This window comes from Rhipicephalus microplus, unplaced genomic scaffold (genome assembly GCF_043290135.1).
Source record: "Rhipicephalus microplus isolate Deutch F79 unplaced genomic scaffold, USDA_Rmic scaffold_30, whole genome shotgun sequence".
Classification (NCBI taxonomy): Eukaryota; Metazoa; Arthropoda; class Arachnida; order Ixodida; family Ixodidae; genus Rhipicephalus; species Rhipicephalus microplus.
In genome coordinates, this window is record NW_027464603.1 from 4,516,510 (window position 1) to 4,530,753 (window position 14,244).

The window sequence follows — 14,244 nt, forward strand, 5'->3', positions numbered from 1 at the left end:
CACAACTACAAACTCCACAACTTGAAAGACCACAACTAGAAACTCCGCAACTAGAAACTCCGCAACTAGAAACTCCCCAACTAGAGACTCCATAACTTGAAACACCACAACTAGATACTCCACAGCTACAAATTCCACATCTAGAAACTCAAAATTTAGAAACTCCGCAACTAGAAACTTCGCAACTTTAAACTCCACAACTAGACACTCCATAACTAGGAACTCCACAACAAGAAACTCCACAACTACAGACTCCACAACTACAAACTCCACAACTAGAAACTCCACAACTGGAAACTTCGCAACTAGAAACTCCGCAACTAGAAACTCTACAACAAGAAATTCCACAACCGGAGACTTAACAACTTGAGACTTCGCAACTAGAAACTCGGCAACTAGAAACTCAACAACTAGAAACTCCACAACTAGAAACTCCACAACTAGAAACTCCACATCTTGAAACACCACAACTAGATACTCCACAACTACAAATTCCACAACAAGAAACTCCAAATTTAGAAACCCCGCAACTGGAAACTCCGCAACTTAAAACTCCACAACTAGAGACTCCAGAACTAGAAACTCCACAACTAGAAACTCCATAAGTAGAAACTCCACAACTAGAAACTCCACAACTACAGACTCCACAACTAGAAACTCCACAGCTAGAGACTCCACAACTAGAAACTCCACAACTAGAAACTCTGCAACTAGAAACTCCACAGCTAGAAACTCCACAACTTGAGACTTTGCAACTAGAAACTCGGCAACTAGAAACTCCACAACTAGAAACTCCACAACTAGAAACATCACAACTAGAAACTCAACAACTTGAAACACCACTACTAGATACTCCGCAACTACAAATTCCACAACTAGAAACTCCACAACTAGAAACTCCATAAGTAGAAACTCCACAACTAGAAACTCCACAACTACAGACTCCACAACTAGAAACTCCACAGCTAGAGACTCCACAACTAGAAACTCCACAAATACGAACCCCACAACTACGAACCCCACAACAAGAAACTCCACAACTAGAAACTCCACAACTTGAGACTTCGCAACTAGAAACTCCACAACTAGAAACACCACAACTACAGACTCCACAACTAGAAACTCTACAACTAGAAACTCCGCAACTAGAAACTCCACAACTAGAAACTCTACAAGTAGAAACTCCGCAACTAGAAACTCCACAACTAGAGACTCCATAACTTGAAACACCACAACTAGGTACTCCACAGCTACAAATTCCACATCTAGATACTCCAAATTTAGAAACTCCGCAACTTTAAACTCCACAACTAAACACTCCATAACTAGGAACTCCACAACAAGAAACTCCACAACTACAGACTCCACAACTACAAACTCCACAACTAGAAACTCCACAACTGGAAACTGCGCAACTAGAAACTCCGCAACTAGAAACTCCACAACAAGAAATTCCACAACCGGAGACTCAAAAACTTGAGACTCCACAACTAAAAACTCCACAACTTGAGACTTCGCAACTAGAAACTCGGCAACTAGAAACTCAACAACTAGAAACTCCACAACTAGAAACTCCACAACTAGAAACTCCACAACTAGAAACTCCACAACTTGAAACACCACAACTAGATACTCCACAACTACAAATTCCACAACAAGAAACTCCAAATTTAGAAACCCCGCAACTAGAAACTCCGCAACTTAAAACTCCAGAACTACAGACTCCAGAACTAGGAACTCCACATCTAGAAACTCGACAACTACAGACTCCACAACTACAAACTTCGCAACTAGAAACTCCACAACCAGAAACTCCGCAACTAGAAACTCCACAACTAGAAGTTCCACAACCAGAGACTCAACAACTAGAAACTCCACAACTAGAAACCCAGCAAATAGAAACTCCACAACTAGAAACTCAACACCTACAAATTCTACAACTTGAAACACCACAACTAGAAACGCAACAACTAGAAACTCCACACCTAGAAACTCCGCAACTAGAAACTCCACAACTAGAAACTCCACATTTAGAAACTATGCAACTAGAAACTCCACAGCTAGAACGTCCGCAACAAGAAACTCTGCAACTAGGAACTCTGCAACTAGAAACTCCAACGCTAGAAACTCCACAACTAGAAACTCCACAACTAGAAACTCCACAACTAGAGACCACAAATAGAGACTCCGCAACTAGAAACTCTCCAGCTAGAATCTCCGCAACTAGAAACTCTACAACTAGAGACTCCGCCACTATGAACTCCACAACTTGAAACTCTGCAACTCGAAACTCTGCAACTAGAAAATTCCCAACTAGAAACTACACAACTACAATCTCCACAACTTGAAACTCCGCAACTACAAAATCCACAACTAGAAACTCCACAACTGGGAACTCGGCAACTAGAAAATGTACAACTAGAAACTCGAAAACTAAAAACTCCAACTAGAAACTCCACAACTAGAAACTCCGCAACTAGAAACTCCACAACTAGACAATTCGCAACTAGAAACTCCACAACTAGACACTCCACAACTAGAAAACTCCGTAACTAGAAACTCCACAGCTAGAAACTCCACAACTTGAGACTTTGCTACTAGAAACTCGGCAACTAGAAACTCCATAACTAGAAACTCCACAACTGGAAACTCCACAACTAGAAACTCCACAAATTGAAACACCACAACTAGATAGTCCACAACTACAAATTCCACAACTTGAAAGTCCACAACTAGAAACTCCGCAACTAGAAACTCCGCAACTAGAAACTCCCCAACTAGAGACTCCATAACTTGAAACACCACAACTAGATACTCCACAGCTACACATTCCACATCTAGAAACTCCAAATTTAGAAACTCCGCAACTAGAAACTCCGCAACTTTAAACTCCACAACTAGACACTCCATAACTAGGAACTCCACAACAAGAAACTCCACAACTACAGACTCCACAACTACAAACTCCACAACTAGAAACTCCACAACTGGAAACTCCGCAACTAGAAACTCCGCAACTAGAAACTCTACAACAAGAAATTCCACAACCGGAGACTCAACAACTTGAGACTTCGCAACTAGAAACTCGGCAACTAGAAACTCAACAACTAGAAACTCCACAACTAGAAACTCCACAACTAGAAACTCCACAACTTGAAACACCACAACTAGATACTCCTCAACTACAAATTTCACAACAAGAAACTCCAAATTTAGAAACCCCGCAACTAGAAACTCCGCAACTTAAAACTCCACAACTAGAGACTCCATAACTAGGAACTCCACATCTAGAAACTCCACAACTACAGACTCCACAACTGCAAACTTCGCAACTACAAACTCCACAACCAGAAACTCCGCAACTAGAAACTCCACAACTAGAAACCCAGCAACTAGAAACTCCACAACTAGAAACTCAACACCTACAAATTCTACAACTTGAAACACCACAACTAGAAACGCAACAACTAGAAACTCCACACCTAGAAACTCCGCAACTAGAAACTCCACAACTAGAAACTCCACAACTAGAAACTATGCAACTAGAAACTCCGCAATTAGAAACTCCACAGCTAGAACGTCCGCAACTAGAAACTCTGCAACTAGGAACTCTGCAACTAGAAACTCCAACGCTAGAAACTCCACAACTAGAAACTCCACAACTAGAAACTCCACAACTAGAGTCCACAACTAGAGACTCCGCAACTAGAAACTCCCCAGCTAGAAACTCCGCAACTAGAAACTCCACAACTAGAGACTCCGCAACTATGAACTCCACAACTTGAAACTCTGTAACTCGAAACTCTGCAACTAGAAAATTCCTAACTAGAAACTACACAACTACAATCTCCACAACTCGAAACTCCGCAACTACAAAATCCACAACTAGAAACTCCACAACTGGGAACTCCGCAACTAGAAAATGTACAACTAGAAACTCGAAAACTAAAAACTCCAACTAGAAACTCCACAACTAGAAACTCCGCAACTAGAAACTCCACAACTAGACAATTCGCAACTAGAAACTCCACAACTAGACACTCCACAACTAGAAAACTCCGCAACTAGAAACTCCACAACTAGACACTCAAAACTTGAGACTCCGCAACGACAGACTTCGCAACTAGAAACTCTGCAACTAGAAACTGCACAGCTAGAAACTCGAAACTCTGCAACTAAAACTCCGCAACTAGAAACTCCACAGCTAGAAACTCCACAACTAGAAACTCCACAACTAGAGACTCCACAACTAGAAACTCCGCAACTAGAAACTCCACAGCTAGAAACTCCACAACTTGAGACTTTGCAACTAGAAACTCGGCAACTAGAAACTCCACAACTAGAAACTCCACAACTAGAAACTCCACAACTTGAAACTCCACAACTAGAAACGCAACAACTAGATACTCCACAACTACAAATTCCCCAACTTGAAAGTCCACACCTAGAAACTCCGCAACTAGAAACTCCCGAACTAGAGACTCCATAACTTGAAAAACCACAACTAGATACTCCACAGCTGCAAATTCCACATCTAGAAACTCCAAATTTAGAAACTCCGCAACTAGAAACTCCGCAACTACAAAATCCACAACTAGAAACTCCACAACTGGGAACTCCGCAACTAGAAAATGTACAACTAGAAACTCGAAAACTAAAAACTCCAACTAGAAACTCCACAACTAGAAACTCCGCAACTAGAAACTCCACAACTAGACAATTCGCAACTAGAAACTCCACAACTAGACACTCCACAACTAGAAAACTCCGCAACTAGAAACTCCACAACTAGACACTCAAAACTTGAGACTCCGCAACGACAGACTTCGCAACTAGAAACTCTGCAACTAGAAACTGCACAGCTAGAAACTCGAAACTCTGCAACTAAAACTCCGCAACTAGAAACTCCACAGCTAGAAACTCCACAACTAGAAACTCCACAACTAGAGACTCCACAACTAGAAACTCCGCAACTAGAAACTCCACAGCTAGAAACTCCACAACTTGAGACTTTGCAACTAGAAACTCGGCAACTAGAAACTCCACAACTAGAAACTCCACAACTAGAAACTCCACAACTTGAAACTCCACAACTAGAAACGCAACAACTAGATACTCCACAACTACAAATTCCCCAACTTGAAAGTCCACACCTAGAAACTCCGCAACTAGAAACTCCCCAACTAGAGACTCCATAACTTGAAAAACCACAACTAGATACTCCACAGCTGCAAATTCCACATCTAGAAACTCCAAATTTAGAAACTCCGCAACTAGAAACTCCGCAACTTTAAACTCCACAACTAGACACTCCATAACTAGGAACTCCACAACAAGAAACTCCACAACTACAGACTCCACAACTACAAACTCCACAACTAGAAACTCCACAACTGGAAACTCCGCAACTAGAAACTCCGCAACTAGAAACTCTACAACAAGAAATTCCACAACCGGAGACTCAACAACTTGAGACTTCGCAACTAGAAACTCGGCAACTAGAAACTCAACAACTAGAAACTCCACAACTAGAAACTCCACAACTAGAAACTCCACAACTTGAAACACCACAACTAGATACTCCACAACTACAAATTTCACAACACGAAACTCCAAATTTAGAAACCCCGCAACTAGAAACTCCGCAACTTAAAACTCCACAACTAGAGACTCCATAACTAGGAACTCCACATCTAGAAACTCCACAACTACAGACTCCACAACTACAAACTTTGCAACTAGAAACTCCACAACCAGAAACTCCGCAACTAGAAACTCCACAACTAGAAGTTCCACAACCAGAGACTCAACAACTAGAAACTCCACAACTAGAAACCCAGCAACTATAAACTCCACAACTAGAAACTCAACACCTACAAATTCTACAACTTGAAACACCACAACTAGAAACGCGACAACTAGAAACTCCACACCTAGAAACTCCGCAACTAGAAACTCCACAACTAGAAACTCCACAACTAGAAACTATGCAACTAGAAACTCCGCAACTAGAAACTCCCCAGCTAGAACGTCCGCAACTAGAAACTCTGCAACTAAGAACTCTGCAACTAGAAACTCCAACGCTAGAAGCTCCACAACTAGAAACTCCACAACTAGAAACTCCACAACTAGAGACCACAACTAGAGACTCCGCAACTAGAAACTCCCCAGCTAGAAACTCCGCAACTAGAAACTCCACAACTAGAAACTCCACAACTAGATACTCCGCAACTATGAACTCCACAACTTGAAACTCTGCAACTCGAAACTCTGCAACTAGAAAATTCCCAACTAGAAACTACACAACTACAATCTCCACAACTCGAAACTCCGCAACTACAAAATCCACAACTAGAAACTCCACAACTGGAAACTCCGCAACTAGAAACTCCGCAACTAGAAACTCTACAACAAGAAATTCCACAACCGGAGACTCAACAACTTGAGACTCCGCAACTAGAAACTCCCCAGCTAAAAACTCCGCAACTAGAAACTCCGCAACTAGAAACTCCACAACTAGAGACTCCGCAACTATGAACTCCACAACTTGAAACTCTGCAACTCGAAACTCTGCAACTAGAAAATTCCCAACTAGAAACTACACAACTACAATCTCCACAACTCGAAACTCCGCAACTACAAAATCCACAACTAGAAACTCCACAACTAGAAACCCAGCAACTAGAAACTCCACAACTAGAAACTCAACACCTACAAATTCTACAACTTGAAACACCACAACTAGAAACGCAACAACTAGAAACTCCACACCTAGAAACTCCGCAACTAGAAACTCCACAACTAGAAACTCCACAACTAGAAACTATGCAACTAGAAACTCCGCAATTAGAAACTCCACAGCTAGAACATCCGCAACTAGAAACTCTGCAACTAGGAACTCTGCAACTAGAAACTCCAACGCTAGAAACTCCACAACTAGAAACTCCACAACTAGAAACTCACAACTAGAGACCACAACTAGAGACTCCGCAACTAGAAACTCCCCAGCTAGAAACTCCGCAACTAGAAACTCCGCAACTAGAAACTCCACAACTAGAGACTCCGCAACTATGAACTCCACAACTTGAAACTCTGTAACTCGAAACTCTGCAACTAGAAAATTCCTAACTAGAAACTACACAACTACAATCTCCACAACTCGAAACTCCGCAACTACAAAATCCACAACTAGAAACTCCACAACTGGGAACTCCGCAACTAGAAAATGTACAACTAGAAACTCGAAAACTAAAAACTCCAACTAGAAACTCCACAACTAGAAACTCCGCAACAAGAAACTCCACAACTAGACAATTCGCAACTAGAAACTCCACAACTAGACACTCCACAACTAGAAAACTCCGCAACTAGAAACTCCACAACTAGACACTCAAAACTTGAGACTCCGCAACGACAGACTTCGCAACTAGAAACTCTGCAACTAGAAACTGCACAGCTAGAAACTTGCAACTCGAAACTCTGCAACTAAAACTCCGCAACTAGAAACTCCACAGCTAGAAACTCCACAACTAGAAACTCCACAACTAGAGACTCCACAACTAGAAACTCCACAACTAGAAACTCCGCAACTAGAAACTCCACAGCTAGAAACTCCACAACTTGAGACTTTGCAACTAGAAACTCGGCAACTAGAAACTCCACAACTAGAAACTCCACAACTAGAAACTCCACAATTTGAAACACCACAACTAGATACTCCACAACTACAAATTCCCCAACTTGAAAGTCAACACCTAGAAACTCCGCAACTAGAAACTGCGCAACTAGAAACTCCCCAACTAGAGACTCCATAACTTGAAAAACCACAACTAGATACTCCACAGCTACAAATTCCACATCTAGAAACTCCAAATTTAGTAACTCCGCAATTAGAAACTCCGCAACTTTAAAATCTACAACTAGACACTCCATAACTAGGAACTCCACAACTAGAAACTCCACAACTGGAAACTCCGCAACTAGAAACTCCGCAACTAGAAACTCTACAACAAGAAATTCCACAACCGGAGACTCAACAACTTGAGACTTCGCAACTAGAAACTCCACAACTAGAAACTCCACAACTAGAGACTCCATAACTAGGAACTCCACATCTAGAAACTCCACAACTACAGACTCCACAACTACAAACTTCGCAACTAGAAACTCCACAACCAGAAACTCCGCAACTAGAAACTCCACAACTAGAAGTTCCACAACCAGAGACTCAACAACTAGAAACTCCACAACTAGAAACCCAGCAACTATAAACTCCACAACTAGAAACTCAACACCTACAAATTCTACAACTTGAAACACCACAACTAGAATTGCAACAACTAGAAACTCCACACCTAGAAACTCCGCAACTAGAAACTCCACAACTATAAACTCCACAACTAGAAACTATGCAACTAGAAACTCCGCAACTAGAAACTCCACAGCTAGAACGTCCGCAACTAGAAACTCTGCAACTAGGAACTCTGCAACTAGAAACACCAACGCTAGAAACTCCACAACTAGAAACTCCACAACTAGAAACTCCACAACTAGAGACCACAACTAGAGACTCCGCAACTAGAAACTCCCCAGCTAGAAACTCCGCAACTAGAAACTCCGCAACTAGAAACTCCACAACTAGGGACTCCGCAACTATGAACTCCACAACTTGAAACTCTGCAACTCGAAACTCTGCAACTAGAAAATTCCTAACTAGAAACTACACAACTACAATCTCCACAACTCGAAACTCCGCAACTACAAAATCCACAACTAGAAACTCCACAATTGGGAACTCCGCAACTAGAAAATGTACAGCTAGAAACTCGAAAACTAAAAACTCCAACTAGAAACTCCACAACTAGAAACTCCGCAACTAGAAAACTCCGCAACTAGAAACTCCACGACTAGACCCTCAAAACTTGAGACTCCGCAACGAGAGACTTCGCAACTAGAAACTCTGCAACTAGAAACTGCACAGCTAGAAACTTGCAACTCGAAACTCTGCAACTAAAACTCCGCAACTAGAAACTCCACAGCTAGAAACTCCACAACTAGAAACTCCACAACTAGAGACTCCACAACTAGAAACTCCATGACTAGAAACTCCACAACTAGAAACATCACAACTAGAAACTCCACAACTTGAAACACCACAACTAGATACTCCGCAACTACAAATTCCACAACTAGAAACTCCACAACTAGAAACTCCATAAGTAGAAACTCCACAACTAGAAACTCCACAACTACAGACTCCACAACTAGAAACTCCACAGCTAGAGACTCCACAACTAGAAACTCCACAAATACGAACCCCACAACTACGAACACCACAACAAGAAACTCCACAACTAGAAACTCCACAACTTGAAACACCACAACTAGATACTCCGCAACTACAAATTCCACAACTAGAAACTCCACAACTAAACACTTCATAACTAGAAACTCCACAACTAGAAACTCCACAACTACAGACTTCACAACTAGAAACTCCATGCTAGAGACTCCACAACTAGAAACTCCACAAATACGAACCCCACAACTACGAACACCACAACTAGAAACTCCACAACTAGAAACTCCACAACTTGAGACTTCGCAACTAGAAACTCCACAACTAGAAACACCACAACTACAGACTCCACAACTAGAAACTCTACAACTAGAAACTTCGCAACTAGAAACTCCACAACTAGAGACTCCATAACTTGAAACTCCACAACTCGAAACTCCACAACTACGAACCTCACAACCAGAAACTCCACAACTAGAAACTCCGCAACAAGAAACTCCACAGCTAGAAACTCCACAACTTGAGACTTTGAAACTAGAAACTCGGCAACTAGAAACTCCACAACTAGAAACTCCACAACTAGAAACTCCACAAATTGAAACGCCACAACTAGATACTCCACAACTACAAATTCCACAACTAGAAACTCCACAACTAAAAACTCCGCAACTAGAAACTCCGCAACTAGAAACTCCACAACTAGAGACTCCATAACTTGAAACACCACAACTAGATACTCCACAACTACAAATTCCACATCTAGAAACTCCAAATTTAGAAACTCTGCAACTTTAAACTCCACAACTAGACACTCTATAACTAGGAACTCCTCAACAAGAAACTCTTCAACTCGAAATTCTGCAACTAGAAACTCCACAACTAGAAACTCCACAACTAGACACTTCGCAACTAGAAACTCCACAACTAGACACTCCACAACTTGAAAACTCCGCAACCAGAAACTCCACCACTAGACACTCAAAACTTGAGACTCCGCAACGACAGAGCTCGCAACTAGAAACTCTGCAACTAGAAACTCCACAGCTAGAAACTCCACAACTAGAGACTCCACAACTACAAACTCCATGACTAGAAACTTCACAATTAGAAACTCCACAAGTAGAAACTCCACAACTTGAGACTTTGCAACTAGAAACTCGGCAACTAGAAACCCAGCAAATAGAAACTCCACAACTAGAAACTCAACACCTACAAATTCTACAACTTGAAACACCACAACTAGAAACGCAACAACTAGAAACTCCAGACCTAGAAACTCCGCAACTAGAAACTCCACAACTAGAAACTCCACAACTAGAAACTATGCAACTAGAAACTCCGCAATTAGAAACTCCACAGCTAGAACATCCGCAACTAGAAACTCTGCAACTAGGAACTCTGCAACTAGAAACTCCAACGCTAGAAACTCCACAACTAGAAACTCCACAACTAGAAACTCACAACTAGAGACCACAACTAGAGACTCCGCAACTAGAAACTCCCCAGCTAGAAACTCCGCAACTAGAAACTCCGCAACTAGAAACTCCACAACTAGAGACTCCGCAACTATGAACTCCACAACTTGAAACTCTGTAACTCGAAACTCTGCAACTAGAAAATTCCTAACTAGAAACTACACAACTACAATCTCCACAACTCGAAACTCCGCAACTACAAAATCCACAACTAGAAACTCCACAACTGGGAACTCCGCAACTAGAAAATGTACAACTAGAAACTCGAAAACTAAAAACTCCAACTAGAAACTCCACAACTAGAAACTCCGCAACAAGAAACTCCACAACTAGACAATTCGCAACTAGAAACTCCACAACTAGACACTCCACAACTAGAAAACTCCGCAACTAGAAACTCCACAACTAGACACTCAAAACTTGAGACTCCGCAACGACAGACTTCGCAACTAGAAACTCTGCAACTAGAAACTGCACAGCTAGAAACTTGCAACTCGAAACTCTGCAACTAAAACTCCGCAACTAGAAACTCCACAGCTAGAAACTCCACAACTAGAAACTCCACAACTAGAGACTCCACAACTAGAAACTCCACAACTAGAAACTCCGCAACTAGAAACTCCACAGCTAGAAACTCCACAACTTGAGACTTTGCAACTAGAAACTCGGCAACTAGAAACTCCACAACTAGAAACTCCACAACTAGAAACTCCACAACTAGAAACTCCACAATTTGAAACACCACAACTAGATACTCCACAACTACAAATTCCCCAACTTGAAAGTCAACACCTAGAAACTCCGCAACTAGAAACTGCGCAACTAGAAACTCCCCAACTAGAGACTCCATAACTTGAAAAACCACAACTAGATACTCCACAGCTACAAATTCCACATCTAGAAACTCCAAATTTAGTAACTCCGCAATTAGAAACTCCGCAACTTTAAAATCTACAACTAGACACTCCATAACTAGGAACTCCACAACTAGAAACTCCACAACTGGAAACTCCGCAACTAGAAACTCCGCAACTAGAAACTCTACAACAAGAAATTCCACAACCGGAGACTCAACAACTTGAGACTTCGCAACTAGAAACTCCACAACTAGAAACTCCACAACTAGAGACTCCATAACTAGGAACTCCACATCTAGAAACTCCACAACTACAGACTCCACAACTACAAACTTCGCAACTAGAAACTCCACAACCAGAAACTCCGCAACTAGAAACTCCACAACTAGAAGTTCCACAACCAGAGACTCAACAACTAGAAACTCCACAACTAGAAACCCAGCAACTATAAACTCCACAACTAGAAACTCAACACCTACAAATTCTACAACTTGAAACACCACAACTAGAATTGCAACAACTAGAAACTCCACACCTAGAAACTCCGCAACTAGAAACTCCACAACTAGAAACTCCACAACTAGAAACTATGCAACTAGAAACTCCGCAACTAGAAACTCCACAGCTAGAACGTCCGCAACTAGAAACTCTGCAACTAGGAACTCTGCAACTAGAAACACCAACGCTAGAAACTCCACAACTAGAAACTCCACAACTAGAAACTCCACAACTAGAGACCACAACTAGAGACTCCGCAACTAGAAACTCCCCAGCTAGAAACTCCGCAACTAGAAACTCCGCAACTAGAAACTCCACAACTAGGGACTCCGCAACTATGAACTCCACAACTTGAAACTCTGCAACTCGAAACTCTGCAACTAGAAAATTCCTAACTAGAAACTACACAACTACAATCTCCACAACTCGAAACTCCGCAACTACAAAATCCACAACTAGAAACTCCACAACTGGGAACTCCGCAACTAGAAAATGTACAGCTAGAAACTCGAAAACTAAAAACTCCAACTAGAAACTCCACAACTAGAAACTCCGCAACTAGAAAACTCCGCAACTAGAAACTCCACGACTAGACCCTCAAAACTTGAGACTCCGCAACGAGAGACTTCGCAACTAGAAACTCTGCAACTAGAAACTGCACAGCTAGAAACTTGCAACTCGAAACTCTGCAACTAAAACTCCGCAACTAGAAACTCCACAGCTAGAAACTCCACAACTAGAAACTCCACAACTAGAGACTCCACAACTAGAAACTCCATGACTAGAAACTCCACAACTAGAAACATCACAACTAGAAACTCCACAACTTGAAACACCACAACTAGATACTCCGCAACTACAAATTCCACAACTAGAAACTCCACAACTAGAAACTCCATAAGTAGAAACTCCACAACTAGAAACTCCACAACTACAGACTCCACAACTAGAAACTCCACAGCTAGAGACTCCACAACTAGAAACTCCACAAATACGAACCCCACAACTACGAACACCACAACAAGAAACTCCACAACTAGAAACTCCACAACTTGAAACACCACAACTAGATACTCCGCAACTACAAATTCCACAACTAGAAACTCCACAACTAAACACTTCATAACTAGAAACTCCACAACTAGAAACTCCACAACTACAGACTTCACAACTAGAAACTCCATGCTAGAGACTCCACAACTAGAAACTCCACAAATACGAACCCCACAACTACGAACACCACAACTAGAAACTCCACAACTAGAAACTCCACAACTTGAGACTTCGCAACTAGAAACTCCACAACTAGAAACACCACAACTACAGACTCCACAACTAGAAACTCTACAACTAGAAACTCCGCAACTAGAAACTCCACAACTAGAGACTCCATAACTTGAAACTCCACAACTCGAAACTCCACAACTACGAACCTCACAACCAGAAACTCCACAACTAGAAACTCCGCAACAAGAAACTCCACAGCTAGAAACTCCACAACTTGAGACTTTGAAACTAGAAACTCGGCAACTAGAAACTCCACAACTAGAAACTCCACAACTAGAAACCCCACAAATTGAAACGCCACAACTAGATACTCCACAACTACAAATTCCACAACTAGAAACTCCACAACTAAAAACTCCGCAACTAGAAACTCCGCAACTAGAAACTCCACAACTAGAGACTCCATAACTTGAAACACCACAACTAGATACTCCACAACTACAAATTCCACATCTAGAAACTCCAAATTTAGAAACTCTGCAACTTTAAACTCCACAACTAGACACTCTATAACTAGGAACTCCTCAACAAGAAACTCTGCAACTCGAAATTCTGCAACTAGAAACTCCACAACTAGAAACTCCACAACTAGACACTTCGCAACTAGAAACTCCACAACTAGACACTCCACAACTAGAAAACTCCGCAACCAGAAACTCCACCACTAGACACTCAAAACTTGAGACTGCGCAACGACAGAGCTCGCAACTAGAAACTCTGCAACTAGAAACTGCACAGCTAGAAACTTGCAACTCGAAACTCTGCAACTAAAACTCCGCAACTAGAAACTCCACAGCTAGAAACTCCACAACTAGAGACTCCACAACTA